General features: G+C 37.7%; 1 protein-coding gene across 2 annotated transcripts in view; it reads right to left on the minus strand.

Annotated features, from left to right (window-relative positions):
* The window catches only part of LOC309493773, a 38,489-nt gene that overhangs the window by 10,129 nt on the left and 20,737 nt on the right, over window positions 1-7,623 (minus strand). The window contains exon 1 of one of the 2 annotated variants that reach the window (XM_082163014.1): window positions 193-734. The exons of the other annotated variant lie outside the window; for it this stretch is intronic. The gene's annotated coding sequence lies outside the window, so the exon portion shown is untranslated. Of the gene's footprint in view, window positions 1-192; window positions 735-7,623 lie in introns of those variants that run through there. 2 annotated transcript variants of the gene reach the window in all.

Here is a 7,623-nt window from a genome sequence, read left to right on the forward strand (position 1 = left end):
ATAACTTCCAGTGCTAGTTTTGACAGTGTGTGTGTGTGTTTAGGCACACTTGGTATGACGTGCGTATATTCCTATAATCGCTCCGATCACCAACATACTAAAAACTGAACAAATTTTGGAGTGTCATATAAAACTATATGACCATTATGAACACTAATGACTGGAGATATAGTCCATCTAACATCTACTCACATGTGTGAAGAATCAAGATGAGCGCCACCGAGTTTCTCTTCACTTCCTGATGTAAACAAGCAGGCTTGTGCTGCGTTCCAGTCCACTTTTAGACACGCACTCGCGAACTTCCCCTCGGGGGAATCCCCGCCGCCATTTTGAAGTGCGTTCCACTTCGTGAAGTGGACGAGGGAAGTTTAGATGGACAGACCCTCGTTCCCTCGATATGGACCGAGGGAGCGAGTCTACTTCATGTACACTTCAGGCACCTATATGTCCCACAATGCAGTACGATTGTGACGTCACCACAGATCTCGTCTAATCACCACCACAACAAACAACTCTATGATATATTAATTCTATTTTTTTTTATTGAAAACAACCCAAAAACCATATACATTTGGATGCTGCATTAAACAAATTCTTAAAGGAGAAACAAATGTAAATAATAAATCAATTACATACCTGATTCCAAGTGATCAAGGGCTTAGGACGTTCCAGTTCAGCCCATTGCAGTTTCCGACAGTAGTGAGCACTCGCAATGACGTACATCCGAGTGAACGAGACGGAGGGAAGTTTGCGAGTGAAGGGCATGACAATTTTGGACTGGAACGCAGCACGGATCATGAGTCTTCTTGACGCACTTAAGTGAAACTGAAAGTCTGATTTGTTCAAATGAATGGTTGCCTCTGACAATGACTGGTTATTTCTGACAATGACTGGTTATTTCTGCAGAAGGAGCTAAGGACATTTCGGGTGTAGCCTTCCACTTACCTTTGTCTGGATTGGGCGCGTTTTGGTTCGAGTTTTAGGATATTCGGTTGCACTGGACAGAACATAAATATTCATGAGTTTCCTGTTTCGTGTTAACGCGGGTAAAACTTACTGTATGGTAGTCTACGTGCTTCTGTTTTCGTCAACATCTATCTGGGGAAAACTTGAATTTCTCATATAAATGAGGCCAATTTGCATAGCTACACGAGTGAATCAGTGAATATGTTAGTTTTTAGTGATAATTTTGAGTTGCAGAATGAAGCAACACTCTTTTTCTCATGTTAGTACATTTATTTCCAATACATTTTAATTTTAGACAAAATATTTTTGTTTTGTTTTTGCATATTTCCATTTTTTTCGAGATGGAAGGAGCAGCTAAATTCCATTCAATTCAAGCAACAAACACCTTAATTTCCAAACCATAAATTACAATATGCAGACAAAGAAAATTCGTACCCAAATACACAAACTCCCTTACAATTCACACACACACACACACACACACACTACACACACACACCACACACACACACACACACACACACACACACACACACACACACACACACACACACACACACACACACACACACACACACACAGTATGACACAGCGCCCTCTGCTGGTCACGGGTAAACAAGGCTTTCATTCTTAGTGTCAAAATAAACTGTCTGTATGCATTTAACAATATGGTAGTTTACCAACTTAATCTAAAATATTAAGTTTAAACGTTAAAAATATGTGATAAATTTTTGTTATATGCTTAGTTCAAGTAAAACACTAAGATAAATCTAGGACCAAATCGTGAAACATAATTACTACAGGTAATTTGTGCAACTTATTCACTAAATGCCCCCATCATTACCTTGAACCACAAAAAACTACAAGCACATTTGCAGGAATTACAGTAGCTAATTTCTGTCAGAAATGATGCAGGATCTGTGTCAATTGTTGAATTATTACAAACAGAGATGAACAGAACATAAATATAATGAAAAATCATCTTTCACATAAAAAAAAAAAAAAAAAACTTGGATCCCCATCATTTCAGTCATTTCTTGTTTTCTTTTCCTCTGATGCTGCACATTTTGGTTATAAAAGTAAAACTCGGTTTATTTCTGTCCTCTTGAAGGTTTTCTGTGACCCCTGACCCTAATTAACATCTGTCAATCAAACTCAGCAACATATCTGTGCAGTGTCAAATACAGATCTTTGAAAATGCAGTATTTGTATCATTAAAACACAATTCATACAAATTTCATGCAAACTTTAAATATGGAGCGTTTTGTGTGTGCATTTTATGTCGTAAAGGAATAGTTCACTCAAAAATGTCATACTTTACTCACCCTAACGAAACAATTCATGTTTATTAAATGGAAAAGAGCTGCATTAACACATTATGTAGAAAACAAAAAGAGATCCTAATCCTACTGGTTTGGAACAACATCAGGCGAGTAAATGATGAGATAATGTTTATGTTTGAGAAAAACTCAGACGTGCTTCGAAACACACAAATTAACCTCATTGGTTCTTGCAGAAGCTCAAACGTGCGGCGTAAATCATTAACGCTAAATACAGCGTTTAGACATTACACTCACATTTACATTGGGAAACAATTTATATCGTGAACAGTCTTTCTCACAACTCAACCAGAACAATGATGGTATGCATTTGTACATTTTATACATGTAAAAGATGATATTAAATGAATACACATTCAAGCGATGCTTCTTCTCCATTGCTTTATCGTGAATGAAGCGTATCGCGAGAACTCCCTCTTCAAATGTACGTATAACCAATCACACACATCCATCTCCAGCAACAATAATATAGAGGGTTTTCACAACATGTCATCAGTCCGGAAGTCGGCCATATTGGAGGCACTGAACGTAAACAATGCCACTGAACTGAATGGACTCGCAAATTTGGCTCATTATTGCTGCTGAAAAATGGTTGTGTTTTGGTCTGTACTAATCGATCGCACCCGGAAAAACATTTGGAGTTCTATAGACCTTATGTAGCCCCGCCCCTTTCCAGCACTGAGCTCGTTGTCTTTTGTCTTCCAGTCTGTATTTTCACAGGGATCTCATGTATTTACGAATGAACGGCTCGCTTTAAACTCTTCCTGGTCTATTTGTTAAGACATCTGCTTTAAACATTACAATGCTCATTATAACTTTTTATTAACTTTACATTAAGTAAATCCACTTCAAAAGCGAATTACTCCTGGAAAGCAATGCTTTAGAAATATACAGAGCGACCGCAAAAACGGAACTTCAAATACAATATTCTAAAGATGGCGGCGCCCCTGTTTCTCTGGTGCATAAGGTTTATAGACTGTCAAAAGTTAAGGAGAAGAGTGCAAAAAACTGAGGAAAGAAGACGTTTGTGAGAGACACAGCATCAGCTCATCAGCCACATGTGTAAATGAAACGTTGACTATGGCTAAAATGTTGACGTGAAGTAGTTCACTATGGCTACGTTCACACTGTCAGTCCAAATCTGAATATTTTTGTATCCGATTGGAATCTGATCTAAAATGATGTACACTGTATCGCAGCTTCAGATCGATTTGTGTGTCCATGCAGCTCTTTCGTAGCCTGGCAAGCCAGACCTACATCAAGATGTTAGGTCTGGCAACTCACCATAGACACGGCTCAATCCGAGGGGCGGGATAAACGGCTGTCTTTCAAATTCCCTCTGCACGCAATAGGACAGCGCTACAACCAACCAGAGCGTTTCCCCACCAGCGGAGCTAACGTTAGTTGATAGATTCAACTTTTGAATCTGGCCGGCAAAACTACGAACACATCTTCCTTTTTTAAGAATGACTTAAGTGCCGTTCTTTGCTCTTTTCTCAAAGAAAAGCTTAACTCCAAGTCCTCCAGAGTCGCGGCTAAAGCCGATTCGAAAGACTGTTCTCCAGCAGCAGCTCTTCTTTGTTTTCAAGTGGCAGGGGGAACCGTCGCAACTCTGTCGTCATTATGTTAATCCCGCCCCGATTGGCCTGACCCAATTTAGGTTTTTACAGCTCACATAAGAGAATCACATAAACCACACGAAATCCAATCAGAGCGTTCAGACTGAAGCGGATTTCCTGAATAGATAATATATATACTTTATATTTATGTTGAATCAATATTCAATAATAAATATCAATACAAATCTTTAAAATAAACATGCTTAAGATGGCAACTTCTTGTATCTGCAATCCTATTACACTTTTTTTTTTCACAAATAAAGTAATTGTTTAAAAATATATGAATATGTGAATAAAAAGGACGTAAACACTGTAACGGCACTCAGTAATCTGGTAATATTGTGCGCACTGGTAATCATATTTTTTCAAATAAAGACAAGGTAACGGTAAATTTACATACAGCACACAGTGAAAAGGATATGAATATGACACAGTGGGCAACTGGATATAGCACAGCATATTTTAAAATGAAGGATTTAAAGTTTTTCGATCGCATCTCCTGTGAAGCTGATTTTCTGTTCGCATTCACTCACTTCGCACGGACCGACCGTCACTCGCAGTAACACGTTTATGCAGGCTACAAATGCACACTTCACAAGAGATCACGGCTGGATTACATTAAATCGGCAAGGTTTGTGAAATTAAATGTGTATTAGATATTCAGATATTTGTTTAAATTATGTAGATGTGCATTTGCTGAATGTTTACGGTAAATGAGAAAGTATTTTAGCCTAATTGTTTGCCTTTTCTGTTACAAATAATATAAAAGTAAACGCTTTACTTTATCGAATACCATTTACTTTCTTTGTTTACCAGTTCTGTCTAACAAAGTATTAGATATGACTGACAGAGATCGTAACTAATGAAGACAGAGAATGTGAGTAGGCGCTGTGTGATCAGGCGCTGCCGACTGCCATTCTCTTCTCAGGCGCTGGTGTTTCGTTTGAGGTCACCATCATGGAGATCAGTGTTTGCTTTAGTTGGGCTCTTGACCCTTGACTTTCTTTAAGATGGTGCTTTATCAACAATTGCAGGCGTTTTCATTCGTAATCGCATGTCTTTGTGTCATTACATCACATCTGTGCACATAAAGAAGGAGTCTCTGCTAGTAGGCTATATTGTGTGTGAGGATGTTGGAGGTTGAGGTTTATAGCCTTTTCTCACAGCACTTGATATAATTAAACTTATCAATTTGATGGCGGATCCAGAAAGGTTCAAACGACAATCACCAGTGACAAGATTCACCCGTTCAAAACGCAAAAGACTCGAGTTCGGAGAAAAAAAGAGGCCCATGCGAAAACAAGGACAAATATAGGAAGGGCATTAAATGTAGTCACGCAATGCTGATGTTGTTAACATTAATTTGAGAACAAAGTATAATTTGCACGGTTTGACGTGATATGATAAGCGATCGTTAGATTTAATCAGCGTGATTTACTGACATGCTTTTTTCCCCTTAGTTGGTCAGAACAAAAGTGGATGTTACTTACTTGTTCAGACAACATTTTCTGGTGAAAATTCTTCTGTTGGTCATACTTCCAAAAAGTAGAATCTGTGATTGCGAATGACAGTATCCACACCGGTGCGGTTACTGACAGCCGCACATTCTCCTCAAAACATTGGATTCATCCGAGCTGTGCCATGCCGAGGCACAACGCACGTAAAGTTGATAATAACTGCAATTGCAGATTTCGAACAGAGATGGCGACAAAGAAGAAAAACAGCGGACTGCAGTTTTAAAGACCAGCCGCTGCTGACAGAGACGCGGATATCATACGCGCCTCATTCCCTCACAAATCTTTACGTTCATTTAAAACTTAATTTAACTCATTTAAAGGTATAGCGGAGGATCTTTCCAAATTTTAGATAAGACCCGCCCTCTCCACTTTTTGAAAAGTTTGATTGATTCACCAGAATGATTGACAATTAGGAGGACCAATAGTTTAGACTACCCACCAGGAAGTAAAACATCCTCCGCTATACCTTTAAGACTGCTCTTATGAGAATACTCGACAAAACAGACATTTTGCCATGAATGTGTGTGTTATTGTTCGTTTAAGCGTGGAAGAGAACTCTATTCTGGCACACTGTCTGTGCACACGATACTGGCAATCGTCTTTCTGTGCTGTCATTCCCAGGCAGCGCATCCTCTTTTGTCTTGCCGTGCCTGAATGGTTTAAAAGCATTTGCATGAATAAGAGTGTGATCACATAATGTAACACTAATCAAAGGATGACAGAAAAAAACAGACGCTGCGTTAATTGTGTTAACTATTTTAACACATTAAGATGGACACAAATTAATCGCATGCGTGAACGCTTTAATAATGCCAGCACTAAAAATAATGTTAAAAAAGTCAAGGGTCAAGAGCCCAACTACAGCAAAAAACGATCAGCATAATGGTGACTCTTTCCTTCAGTGTTTCTGCTTGTTAACAGCAAGTGTTCATCACTAATGCTCAATCATCACTCCATTAATCACTTAATTATCTCATTAACTTTAACACTGCTTCAAAGTTCATTTTAACACTCTTGAGTGTGGAGTCAAATAAACGTAATTTAAAGTGAATTTAACACTGGGGTTTTTGCTGTATATAGATGACTACTTTGGAAGACTCTGAGCAGTTAATGCAACTGGCCACAGATCTTCTTATGGCAATCTTTGTCTAACTCTGTTCTTTGAAATCTTTCACATACAGATTTAATGAGAATAGCTGGACTGAGTTCAGATCATTATAAATTCCCATGCTGGGTGTATGAATTGATGATCATCTGTTGTATTTTGATTGTAAAAACCTGGAAATAGATCACAATCTCTCCATAAACATGTTACACACAAACCCTATTTCCTAGCAAGTCTTTTTTTCTGCAAAGCTACACTGCAAACAATTGTGCTGTATAATAACGGTAAAATACTGACAGCTGTGTTTGGCAGTAGTGTACTGTTAATTTACAGCCTATTCTACCATTCAGCTCTCCTTTTTTTTTTACAGTATGTAGAAAATCTACAAACATTGATGATATGCTGCATGTTGCTTTAACAGTAGCTTAACAATTTGCATTAACAATTTAACAATGTTTTACAGTGTATACCTCAAACCACCCTAAGAATATCCAGTCTCATCTTATGTCACAATTCAAGAAAATTTCCCAGTGTTAAATTACATTATATAAAAGCAGATTGAACATTCAGAAAATTACTATTGTTTCACAGAAGAAAAAATAAAGTCATACAGGTTTTGAACAACATGAGGGAGAAAAAAAATGATGTCATCATTTATTTAATTTTTTCATCAACTAGGCTATTCCTTATTAGAATAATTTCCTATATAGCATACTATGTGACATTCACTATGTATAAATGTGTAAAACTGTCACGTGCCTTTGTAAGTTCAGCGATGTACATTTGCAAACCAAATCAGATTTTTTTTAGTGATTAACAGATTAATCTAGCTATTAAAAATAGTTTGGTTTATTTTGGTGTGAAACGGTGAGTATTATTATGTTCTGTGTTTGTCCATGTTAAATTGTGCCTCACATTCACAAGCTGATAGCCAGATTATAACCAGCGTCAGTCCTGTCTGTAACTAGCAAACGGTAGGTTCATTTAAAAGGATAGTTCATCCAAAAATGAAAATTCTGTCATCATTTACTCACCCTGAATTCCTTTTTTCTGCTGAACACAAAAGAAGATATTTT

The sequence above is a fragment of the Leuciscus leuciscus genome, assembly GCF_965113295.1.
Source record: "Leuciscus leuciscus genome assembly, chromosome: 3".
Taxonomy (NCBI): domain Eukaryota; kingdom Metazoa; phylum Chordata; class Actinopteri; order Cypriniformes; family Leuciscidae; genus Leuciscus; species Leuciscus leuciscus.